This window comes from Citrus sinensis, chromosome 8 (assembly GCF_022201045.2).
Source record: "Citrus sinensis cultivar Valencia sweet orange chromosome 8, DVS_A1.0, whole genome shotgun sequence".
NCBI lineage: Eukaryota > Viridiplantae > Streptophyta > Magnoliopsida > Sapindales > Rutaceae > Citrus > Citrus sinensis.
In genome coordinates, this window is record NC_068563.1 from 12,558,386 (window position 1) to 12,571,194 (window position 12,809).

At 36.0% G+C, this 12,809-nt stretch overlaps 1 protein-coding gene and 1 non-coding gene across 2 annotated transcripts in view; one reads left to right on the plus strand and one right to left on the minus strand.

Annotated features, from left to right (window-relative positions):
- The window catches only part of LOC102608172 (metacaspase-1-like), a 68,173-nt gene that overhangs the window by 30,257 nt on the left and 25,107 nt on the right, over positions 1-12,809 (minus strand). The gene's annotated exons all lie outside the window — the stretch shown is intronic.
- Positions 1,444-1,547, plus strand: LOC127899570 (small nucleolar RNA R71). The gene has a single exon (XR_008051448.1). It is a non-coding gene; the product is annotated as a small nucleolar RNA R71 (small nucleolar RNA).

Genomic DNA, 12,809 nt, shown 5'->3' on the forward strand with positions numbered 1-12,809 from the left:
TCTACCTGGATAAGCACGTCCTCCACAATACCACGAGGTATTTTCGTGGACCGATCTGCAAGCTGTAACACCACTGGAGTTGGGTGTAATTCTCCCAGTCCAAGTTTCACAAATACTGAATAAGGCAACAAATTTACACTAGCTCCTAAGTCCAACAAAGCATTCTCAATTGTGTGGTTCCCTATACTACATGAGATAGTGGGGGAGCCTGGGTCTTTGCATTTTAAAGGAATTTTATGTTGGAGTATAGAACTAACGTTTTCTGTTAAAAATGCCTTCTTTTGAACATGCATATTTCTCTTTTTAGTACAAAGGTCTTTAAGAAACTTGGCATAAGATGGAACTTATTTAATAGCATCAAGCAAAGGGATGTTAACACTTACCTGTTTGAAGATTTCAAGAATCTCACCTGTGGATTTTCCCTTCTTGCCTTTAGCTAACCGCTGAGGAAATGGAGCTTTCGGAACATATTCTCGTGGGTTGGTTTCTTCTTTCTCCTCCGGTGATGAGTCCTCAACACTCACAGGAACAATTTGATTTTCTTTTGTCACTGGCATCTCCACTTTGTTGTCGACTTCTTTTCCTTTTCGCAAGGTCATGACTGTTTTGACCTCTCCATGCTGCTGTGGTGAACTGGTACTTGCTTCATGCACTCCTTTAGGATTAGGCACTGGTTGACTTGGAAACTTGCCTTTCTCAACAGTCATTGCCAAGGTCTGAACTGAAGAAGCAAGTTGTCCCACCATCTTCTCGAGCCTTGAAACTGATTGAGCTTGTGAGTTGAAACCTGCTCTCAACTCATTTCGTAGTCCATCAATGGTGTGGTTTTGTTGCTCAATCGTAGAGTGAGTAAGATTCTTGAGATTCTGGAATGAATCCTCCCATGGTCTATGTTGAGAGTGGTTCTGGTTCTGATTGTATGGTCTGAATGGTGGTTGAGAGGCTTGAGGAATTTGAGGAATTGGTTGCATTAGTGGAGCTGGAGCTGCTGGTCCATTCTGTTGGAGTCCTTGAGACCATGAAAAATTGGGGTGGTCTCTCCATCCAGGGTTATATGTGTTGGAGTATGGGTTGTAATTTGATGGCTTTCTCATTACACCTATGGCATTGGCTTGATCTGAGTATGAGTCATGGTCATGTGGTTCTGTTGATTTAGCAGTCGATAACGATGCTATTTGTCGAGCAAGACCTTCAACCATCTCCTTGACTTCTTTGATTCCCGAAGTTGACTCGCCAATGTGAACCTCATTTACTCCCTTAATTCTTCTAGTATTCCTGAGTGATCGACTTCGTTGTTGGGAATTATCCGCTTGTCGCTGGAAAAACTCCCAAATTTCTGATGCACTTTTTGACATTAGCTCTCCTCCACTTGTTGCCATTAGCCATTCTTGCACATTCGGCAATAATCCCTCCAAAAAGTATTGGCATTGGTGCCATTTCTCGTACCCATGATGTGGACACTTTAAGAGTAGCCCATTAAATCGCTCCCATGTTTCGAAAAACTGCTCGTCCTCTCTCTGGGTAAACTCCGAGATTTCCCTGCGAATAGCGTTGGTTTTATGCACTGGGAAATATTTATTTAAAAATTTTGTAACCATTTGTTCCCATGATGAAATGCTATTGGCAGGTAAAGTATTTAACCATGAACGAGCTCTATCCTTTAAAGAAAATGGGAATAGTCTAAGTTTGACATCATCGTCTGAAAAATTCTCGTATTCAAAAGTTTGACAAATAGCATGAAAATCGTTCAGATGATTGTATGGGTCCTCATTTTCTAGGCCATAAAATGTTGGGAGACAATTTAGCACACTAGGTTTTAATTCAAAACTCCTAGCAGCTACATTTGGGTATCTTATGCATGATGTGCTCAAATTAGCTAAGGGACTAAAATAGTCCTTAAATGGCCTCTCTTGTGGTGCTTGTAAATCCATTCCAAATTTATTTTTAATGTGCTTTTGTGTGCGAAGTGTTTTTTCTAATTCAAGGTTTATAGGTTCAAGATTAGGTAACAATTTAAAAGAAATTATTCACAAAAATTAATTCTATGAATTAAAATTACTTACCTCCCCGGCAACGACGTCAAAAACTTATTGTGTAAATTTTAATGTACTCGCAAGCGCACGAATCTATTGTAGTATAGATCTATGGTGACGAGTGTCGATCCCACGAGGAGGTGGATTTTAATTGTGTATAGAATTAATTTTGTAAATGGGTTGTTGGATTTATGGTGGAAATGATTTGGTATATGCTAAAACTTAAATTAAAATGGCGAGAATAAATTCTAAAATTGGAATTGCAATGGCGAGAATAAATTGAAGCGAAATCTATTGAAATGACGTACTTGGGTATCTGGATCCGTATCAACATGCATCATGGGCTAAATCATCCATATTAATGCCAATTAAATCATGAGGGGGAAATCCACACCTCATGAACCACGCTCTAATCAATATGGTGCTAAGGGCTTATCGTGCCAAATAATAATAACCTTGTACTAGAGGGCCGGTGAAACCAAGGCGGTACTAGACAAGAATATTATTATTTGTCGACGAGAAGTCAAAACATCCACAAAAACGAGAAGTCCTTTAAAATGGAATACTAACGTTGGAGGTTGTGAATCCTAAAATGATTTATAAAATTATATTAGGCCTCTTAGGTGAAATTTTACATGCAGAAGTTTTTTAAGATGGTCAAAAAGGGTTTGTCTTATTGACGTACTCATGATGTATACTAAAAATGATGAAATGATGAAATTTAATTGTCAAACAACACACTTAAATGAAGACACAACATGAAATTCAAAACTTAAACAAGGAACAACATGATGCTTAAAAGATTTGCATGCTCATCATTCAAGACGTAGAAACAAATGATAAAACAATACAAATGGTAAAACAATAGTAAAATGAAATGAAAAAATGTTAAACACCCATTAAATGTGCAAAAGACTTAATCAAGATTTGGCAGGTCACTCAAATTTATTTCGATGTCTTCTCATACATTTGATATTCCATTTATGATTTTAATCTTTGACAATTAACTTTAAACCCGACTCCGTTCTTTGGATTCTCAATTTCAATAGGCCTATGTGTTAGAATAAAGAGATACATGAACCATAATTTTGATGATAATAAACCACGTATTAAGGGTAAAATGGTAAATTTATATTTCACAATCTCACTAGTTCTTGAAGGGAAAAATTTATTGAAGTAATACCAAGCACAAGACACGCAATAGACAACAGCACGATCAAGGACGAATATTAAGAGTACTAGCTTAAAGTGATCTCCATTGCTATAATCCTTTTAAAGCCCGTATGATTTAATGTATGCATGATTTAGCATTCAGTCATCTTTTCTCATTAACTAAAGGTTTTATAATTATAAACAAGTAATTTTATGAAATTGGTTGTCTTTCAAAATAATGGGCTAAAATGAAAGGTCTTGAAAACTTTGATGTCGATAAAGTATTGTTTGAAGTTCTAAAAATAGACCTATTTGCAAAAGTTTAAAATGTTTTGGGACAACGTATAACTTTAAAAAGTTTAAAGGAAAAACTGAAAATTTAGTAACCAATTAATTTGTAGCGGCTAACCGCCTGAGGTCTAAAAACATAGTGGTTGGCTAGCTAAATCTAGTTATAACACCCTAGAAAAATCCTACATTGGCAAAGCTCAAGAGAGATGCTGGGTTTATAAGGGGTGATCCATTCCTTCATTGGCAAGACTTGTTTTGGGGTGTATGGACGCCCTAGAAACAAAACCGTGTAGGCCTTGTTAAGGTCTAAAATCGACAATATCTTACTAGGTCTGGGCTGGGCCAAGACAGATGGTATCAGAGCAGCTCCACTGTCCTCTTGAGCAATGCTGGGGCAAACCTCAGCAAGGATGCTGAGTCCTTAAGGGGGTGTATCTAACACCTTAGGCAAATCCCACATCAGCAAACCACTGGAGAGATGATGGGTTTATAAGGGGTGATCCGCACCTTAATTAGCAAGACGTCTTTTGGGGTGTATGGACGCTTTAGAAATAAAATTGTGTGGGCTTTGTTAAGGCCCAAAGCAGACAATATCTTACCAGGCCTTAGTTGGGTCATGACAGATGGTATCAGAGTGGCTCTGCGTGTCCTCTTGAACGATGGTGGGGCAAATCGCAGTAAGGACGCTGAGTCCCTAAGGGGGTGTATGTAACACCTTGGGCGAATCTCACATCGGCAAAGCACTGAAGAGATGTTGGGTTTATAAGGGGTTATCCTTACCTTAGTCGGCAAGACTCGTTTTAAGGTGTATGGGTGTCCCAGAAACAAAACTTTACAGACCTTGTTAAGGCCCAAAGTAGACAATATCTTGCCAGGTCTGGGTTGGGTCGTGACAGTGGTAGCACCCTACGCGAATCCCACATCGGCAAAGCACGGGAAATATGCTGGGTTTATAAGGGGTGATGAACACCCTAGATTGGCAAAATGCTTTGTGGAGTGTATAGGAGCCCTACAAACAAAACTGTGTAGGCCTTGTTAAGGCCTAAAACAGACAATATCTTCCAAGGTTTTGATTGGGTCATGACAAATTGTATCAGAGTAGCTCCGCGTGTCCTCTTGAATGATGGTGGGGAGCATTGACTTCTGGTGAAAGCCATGACTTGGGAATCCAGTATCAGTAAACTATGTGGGTAATTTTAACCGACAGGCTCAAAACAACTTGTACTCAAATACTTACAACCCTAGATGGAAGCAGCACCCAAACTTTTTGTGGAGCAATCAGAATCAGAATGCTCTAGCACTGAGTGGACAGAACAAAAATACTCAACCATCTTATTTTCATCAACAGAATCAAGGGCAAAAACACACCAGCCATGATCCTCTTACTTCATTGGAAACCATGATTAAGGAATACATTGCGAAGAATGAAGCAATTGTTCAAAGTCAAGACGTATCTCTAAGAAACCTGGAAAACCAAATTGGATAGCTTGCGCAGCAATAAGTAGCAGATCTCAGGGAAGCTTGCCCAGCAACACAGAAGATATAAGAAGAGAAGGAAAGGAACACTGTAAAGTAATCAACTGAAGATCTGGAAAGAATGTTGATATCCCTGTTGATGTGTCTAGAAAAAGGTTGGAACTTAATTCCTCACAAGAAACACCTTAAGAAGAGAGCATGTTACAGGAACCCAACCACCAAGATACTGGTGTTAGTGGTCAAGCTGTAGCAACTATGGAAGGGAATCAACCAATGAATAAAGAAAAAGAAGTTGCAATACCAGTGGTAACAACTTACAACAAATTAAATGAGCAAAGATCGGTACCTCCTGAAGCTACCCAGCAATTTAGGCATCCACCTCCTTTCCCACAGAGATTCCAGAAACAAAAACAAGACAAGCAGTTTAGTAAATTCTTGGAAGTGCTGAAGCAATTACACATCAACATCTCTTTTGTGGAAGCATTGGAGCAAATGCCTAATTATGTGAAATTCCTAAAAGACATCTTGGCAAGAAAGAGAAGGTTGGGAGAATTTGAAACTGTTGCTTTAACACAGGAAAGCAGTCATTTGCTCCAAAGTAAGATTCCTAAAAAATTGAAGGATTTAGGAAGCTTCACAATACCACGTTCCATTGGAACTACGTACAATGGCAGAGCACTCTGTGATTTGGGAGCCAGTATTAATCTGATGCCATTATCTGTATTTAAGTAGTTGGGAGTAGGAGAATGCAGGCCAACAACAGTTACTCTGTAATTAACTGACAGATCTCTGCAATTAGAGACCATCCAAGGTTATATGTGTTGGAGTATGGGTTGTAATTTGATGGCTTTCTCATTACACCTATGGCATTGGCTTGATCTGAGTATGAGTCATGGTCATGTGGTTCTGTTGATTTAGCAGTCGTTAACGATGCTATTTGTCGGGAAAGACCTTCAACCATTTCTTTGACTTCTTTAATTCCCGAACTTGACTCGCCAATGTGAACCTCATTCACTCCCTTAATTCTTTTAGTATTCCTGAGCGATCGACTCCATTGTTGGGAATTATCTGCTTGTCGTTGGAAGAATTCCCAAATCTCTGATGCACTTTTTGACATTAGCTCTCCTCCACTTGTTGCCATTAGCCATTCTTGCACCTTCGGCAATAATCCCTCCAAAAAGTATTGGCATTGGTGCCATTTCTCGTACCCATGATGTGGACACTTCAAGAGTAGCCCATTGAATAGCTCCCATGTTTCGAAAAACTGCTCGTCTTCTCTCTGGGTAAACTCTAAGAGTTCTCTGCGAATAGCATTGGTTTTATGCACTGGAAAATATTTATTTAAAAATTCCCATGATGTAATGCTATTCGCAGGCAATGTATTGAGCCATGAACGAGCTCTATCCTTTAAAGAAAATAGGAATAGTCTAAGTTTAACATCATCGTCTAAAAAACTCATATTTAAAAATTTGACAAACAGCATGAAAATCATTCAGATGATTATATGGATCCTCATTTTCTAGGCCATAAAATGTTGGGAGATAATTTAACACACTAGGTTTTAGTTCAAAACTCCTAGCAACTACATTTGGTATCTTATGCAAAATGTACTCAAATTAGCTAAAGGACCGAAGTAGTCCTTAAATGGCCTCTCCTGTGGTGCTTGTTATTGTTGTTGCAAATTCATTTCTCTTTTATCTTTAATTACAATGTATTTGTGTGTGCGAAGTGCTTTTTTAAGTTCAAGGTCTATGGGCTCAAAATTAGGTAATAATAACCTTCAACCATGCATGCAAAAAATACAAAAAAAATGGGAACAAAATAATTAAAAATAAAGAAGAAGGAGAAATTACGATACTAACCTTATCACGCTATTACACCCTTTATATAAAAACACACTAAGAAAAATACGTGAAATAAATTAACTAAAATTAAATAAATTAATAAGATAAATGAAAAATTACAAAGAAAAATAACTTGAAAATTAAATTACAGAACTTTGAAGAAGAGAAAAAGAAAAGAAATTCTTACCTCAAAATGTAGATTCATTTTTTTTTTCTTTTTTTTAATAAGAAAAAAATTACAAGAAAACAACTAAAAGAAATTATGTACAAAAATTAATCTACGAATTAAAATAACTTACCTCCTCGGCAGCGGCGCCAAAAACTTGTTGTGCAAATTTTATTGAACTTGCAAGCGCACGAATCTATTGTAGAATAGATTAATGGTGACTAGTGTCGATCCCACGAGGAGGTGGATTTTAATTATACGTAGAATTTATTTTCTATGAGGGTGGTTGGATTTGTAGTGAAAGTGACTTAGATTATCCTAAAATTTGAATTAAAATGGCGAGAATAAATCGAAGAGAAATCTATTGAAATGACATACTTGGGTATCTGGATCTGCATCAACATGCACAATGGGCCAAATATTCCTTATTAATACCAATTAAATCATGAGGGGAATTTCACTCCTCATGAACCATGGTCTAATCAATATGGTACTAAGGGCTTATCGTGCCAAATAATAATAATCTTGTACTAAGGAGCCGGTGAAACCAGGGCGGTATCTAGACAAGATTATTACTATTTATCGATGAAAAGTCAAAACATCCACAAAAATTAAAGGGGAAGAGAAAATAAATTTACCAAATAAAGCCCGTGGCACATGTTGAGACTTCACCTTCAACCCAAACTTGAAACAAAATTAGTTACTCATAATTGAACTAGGGCAAAATGAGAATTTATTAAAATACGTAGAAAATACAAGATGGAGTAGGAATTGCAGAAAATTGAACTCAAAAATGAATTCAGGGATGTCAAATTAGGGGGGGAGGCCCCCTTTTTATAGATACACTTAGTAAATCATGGCCATCAGATTAAAAGCATTTTGGACGTTTAGGATTGCGCCATGTCATTAGTCAACAGTACACGGTTTGACCACGCGGTTTAAATAGTGACACGGTTTGACCACGCGGTTTGAACAGTCAAACAGCTTGAATAGTGATGCGGTTGGTTGTAAATAATCTTGTGTATATGCATGTATCGTACGCGCAATTTTTGGTCCACTAACATGCTACTACGTCACCGATCAACAGTACATAAGAATTTTAGTCCAATAGAATCGTGACACCTCATTAGTCAATGCCACATCATCGGTCAATGCCACATCATCATTCCGTATGTGTGAACAGTATAGTGAATAGTAACATGGACAGCGCCGTACATGAGAATAGTATCGTGCATGTGAAGAGTGCCATTTTTCCTTTTATGCTCCTCCTAAGGTTTTCGACTGTCCTGAATTCAAAATTGATGTCTGTTTTGCGGTCTGATCTCTCGTTCATTGTGAAATGACCATGATGCCCTTAAAATACATAAAATACTTAATTAAAATAAAACACACATAATTAAATCACAAGAGACTTAAATACATAAAAGTAGGAATGTTAGTAAAACTTGAAGTATAAAATAACGAATTTCTCCTTTATAAATATACATTTCCTAACACTCAACATTAAGCACTTATGCTTTATTTTAAAACAAATCCTAATGAACTTGGCATGAAAAATAAAATTTATACTCCTTGAAATATATTTCACCTTGGCTAAGGATTTCTCATGCCAATCTATAATATCTTATAGGGGATATCCTTTTTGTTTATTGCAAAGTGATGAATTCTGATGTGGTAGTAATTTATATATTATTTTTATGTTTTCTTAATTTAATTTTATATTAAATTATATTTTATTATGTTAATTTTATCATAATTTGTATATTTTTTTATTTTAGGTATAATTTAGGATTAAAGAAGAATTAAGAAATACGGTTTTGACATCCATTTGCTAAATCTCATAGTCATAATATGCTGTTATAGCCAATAAGATTCTAATGGACTTCAGTATGGCTACCGATGAAAAGGTTTCCTCATAGTCTATACGTTGTGTTTGATGATAACCTTTAGCAACCAACCTTGGTTTATAGGTCTCTACTTTTTTATCTAAGCTTGAAAATCCACTTGCATTCGATAGGTGTAATACCTTTAAGTGGATCCACTATAGTCCAGACTTGGTTGATTCTCATAGAGTCTATATCTAAATCCACGGCTTGAAGCCACTTTTAGAGTTGATATATGATATTGCCTCTTCACAACTAGGAGGGTCGTCTCTATGATCTTTATCACCCAATAAAAATATGTCATTCATTTGATGAAGTAAATTATATCTTTTCGGTGGGTGAATTACCCTACTAGATCTATGGAGCTTTTGTGTCCCTTGTGTTTGTACTTCAACAAACACTTCATTAGATTTATCCTTATTAGAATTCTCTATTAATTCTAATTTTTCTTCCTTGTCCACTTTATTGAATAAACTCTTTTTCAGGAAATATGGCATTTCTACTGACCACTATCTTTTGGTCAGATTTAATGTAGAAGTAATAACCCAAAGTTTCCTTTGAGTATCCAATGAGCCTCCCACTATTCGCTCTAGCTTCAAGTTTCTCACTCATGAGTGTCTTGATAAAAGCAGCATATCCCCAAATCCTAAGATGATTTAAGCTTGGTTGTTTACCATGTCATATTTCATATGGTATTTTAGTATAGCCTTGGAAGGTATTCTGTTTAGTACATATGTTACAGTAAGGAGAGCATATCCTCGAAGAGAAATTAGTAAGTCCATATAGCTCACCATTGATAGCACCACGTCTAAGAGTGTGCGGTTTCTCTTTTTGGATACTCCATTAAGGAGGTGTCCATGTGAAACAATATTATTTTCTTTACGGTATGATTGAAATTCTCCATTGAGATATTCACCATGCCGATTTGACCACATGATTTTAATAACCTTTCCAACCTGTTTCTTTACTTCATTTCGGTATTCTTTGAACATTTCAAAGACTTCAAATTTATGCTTCACTAAATACAAAAAACTATACGTTAAGTGATGATCAATAAAAGTTATGAAGTAGTATTATCCACCCCTTGCCATTTCATTAAATGGCCCATACACATTCATATGTATGATTTCAAGTAAATCAACGACCCTTGCATTTTGTCCATCGAAGGTTGCCCTGGTCATTTTTCCTTGAAGACATGATTTACAAGTTGGATAAGGTTCCAAACCAAATGAACTTATCAATCCATCTAAAGTCAATTTTGTGGCTCTATCTTCTCCAATATGACCTAGTCTTAAATGCCACTTAAACTTAGGGCTTATTTCTTCTCTTTCACATTTATGTATTATGGTATTTACTTTCACAACATGCTCATTATTTTCTTTCATGTTTAGTACATACAGATCATTATCCAAAGTACCCTGTGCAACATATTTATTCTCATGATAAATTTTACAAATTTTATTTCTGAAATAAAATAAGTAGTTGTCTTTGCATAAACATGAAATTGAAACTACCTTTGTGTAACACTCCACCTATTAAAAAATATTTAAAACCTCATTAGTTTTTAATAAAAATTTTATACAGTAAGCAAAACGTCTTTACAAAATATAGAAGGTATACAAAAATTCCTTGGTTTATATTTCAATAACTTTATTATCACATAAAGCTAAGATATTTATTTTTTTATTGAAACAAAGTTAAGCTCATCATAAAATCTAAGGTTTTTTATGCCCATATACACTTCGCCTCGATTAGGACTTGGCGCTAGCTTGCCTTACTCATCATTACCTGCAACGTAAGGACTTTATGAGTTAATGCACAATAAGATAACACTTTGATGCATGTATAAGGACCATATTAAGTTTTTAAAAGAACTTAGAAAAAAAAAAACAACTTTATAAGGGCTCGAGGCATGTTGCACGACAAGGCGAGCACTCTTATTCTTTAAACAATATGCCCTGGGGCCTAATTAGTTGATCGTTTGGACGTTACGTATTGCCATCCCCAAAAGATTTCTTTTTACTTGGCTTTGAGGGCTTGCCCTCCTTGGGAACTTTACCTCCTTGTAGTACAACAACCTATTTTTGATAAATTCATTTTTTTAAAATTTCTTCTTATAAAGTAATCCATGAATTGTTTGTGTTCAATGCAACTTATATTATAACATGTGAACTTCTTGGAGGCGGCAGCGCCATCCATATAGAGATTAAACAAAATGGGATTATAATATAGGTGACAGATCCGACCATAGCAAGGAGTAAATAAAAAATATCACAATATAGGTGGCATAGTTGACCATATAAAATTTAGAGTCTAACTAATAACATCATAGTAGCATCACAAAATAATGAATTAGTTAAAACTGAAGTTAAATTTGAAAAGAATTTCCCTACATTGTAGTTGAAGTGTTACTTACCTCTCCATGACTTCTCTAGACCTTTCTAACTTGATTATTCCTCTACACTTGATGTTATAACTTATAATAAAAGAGGATTGAATTTCTAGGTTACATAAAAAATGAAAGGGGTAGGGGTATTTATATGGTTTCTAAAGGCTAATGGACGATTAGGATTTTGCCACCATAACTCTTGATTAATGGTTGAGATTATCCTTCATTAATACCTTACTAAATTCTGGATTTCCTAACTATCTCTACAAACTTCTCTTACATCATCACTTATGTCATTGCTTATGTCATCATTACTTAGAATTAAATATTATTATAATATTTATAATTATTTTAGTATTTAAGAGGACTTGTTGGTTTAAAAAAATCTATCATATTCAAGTGAGAAAGTTTAATATCGCAATTTCAAATAAAAGACATACAATATTATTACATAAAATTAAGAGATTCCTTAGTTTATACGAATGAACAAAGGAAGTGTGGACCAAAGGAATTTTCTAGCTAACCACTAAAGACAACGCTCAAATAACAATAAGAGAAAGGGAACGTCAGTGGTCTAAGATTAGAATAGAAGGAAGCACCCAAAGAATCATCAGACGGAAGTCCTACAAAAGCAAGGGAGCAATTAATGCGATAGAACTCACCTTGGAGGATGTCGAGCTAACACTAGAACATGTTTTAAATGTGGAAGGGAAGGACACTTCCTCAAGGACTGGCTAAAAAATGGTACGCAACAGCAAAAGGCTAATGCTCGAATATTCACTCTCACCAAGGTAGATGCAGAAGGAAACCCCTCAGCAATATCAAGTGCACTATCTATCTCTGAAACTCTTGCACATATGCTAATAGACTTAGGAGCTACACATTCATTTGCCTCACCCGTATTCATCAAGAAAATCAAAAAGGTCCCTGACATAATAAATAGGTCTTTTAGTGTCATGGTACTATCGGCTGACATATTGAACTCAAGGCAACTGGTTAAGGCATGTGGGTCAGCATTAGTGGTCATAACCTATGTGTTGACCTAATAATCCCGAGATGCATGACTACAATGTAATTCTTGGCATGGATTGGTTATTGAAGCACCATGACAAGATAGATTGCAAGAAAAAACAGGTAACTTTTCAACCACCACAAAAGAAATCATTTACCTTCAAATGAGGGTGTAAAGAGAAAAAAATGCTTGTCATTTCCGTCTTAAAAGCAGCCAAACTATTAAAGGGAGGATGTCAAGGGTACTTGGCAAGTGTGGTCATTGAAACAAGAGAGAAAAGGCTTGGAAGATATTTCAGTTGTGAACGAATTTCTTAAGGTCTTTCTAGAAGAACTCCCAAGATTGCCACTGGATTGAGAAATTGAATTCACAATTGATTTGTTACTTGGAACTACCTCCATCTTAAAGGCGCTCTATAGCATAGCCCCATTAGAATTAAAAGAGTTAAAGAGTCAATTCCAATAGTTACTAGACAAAGGCTACATACACCCAAGCCGTTAACCATGGGATGGCACCAGTACTCTTCGTTAAAAAGAAGCATGGATCAATACGAATGTGCATTG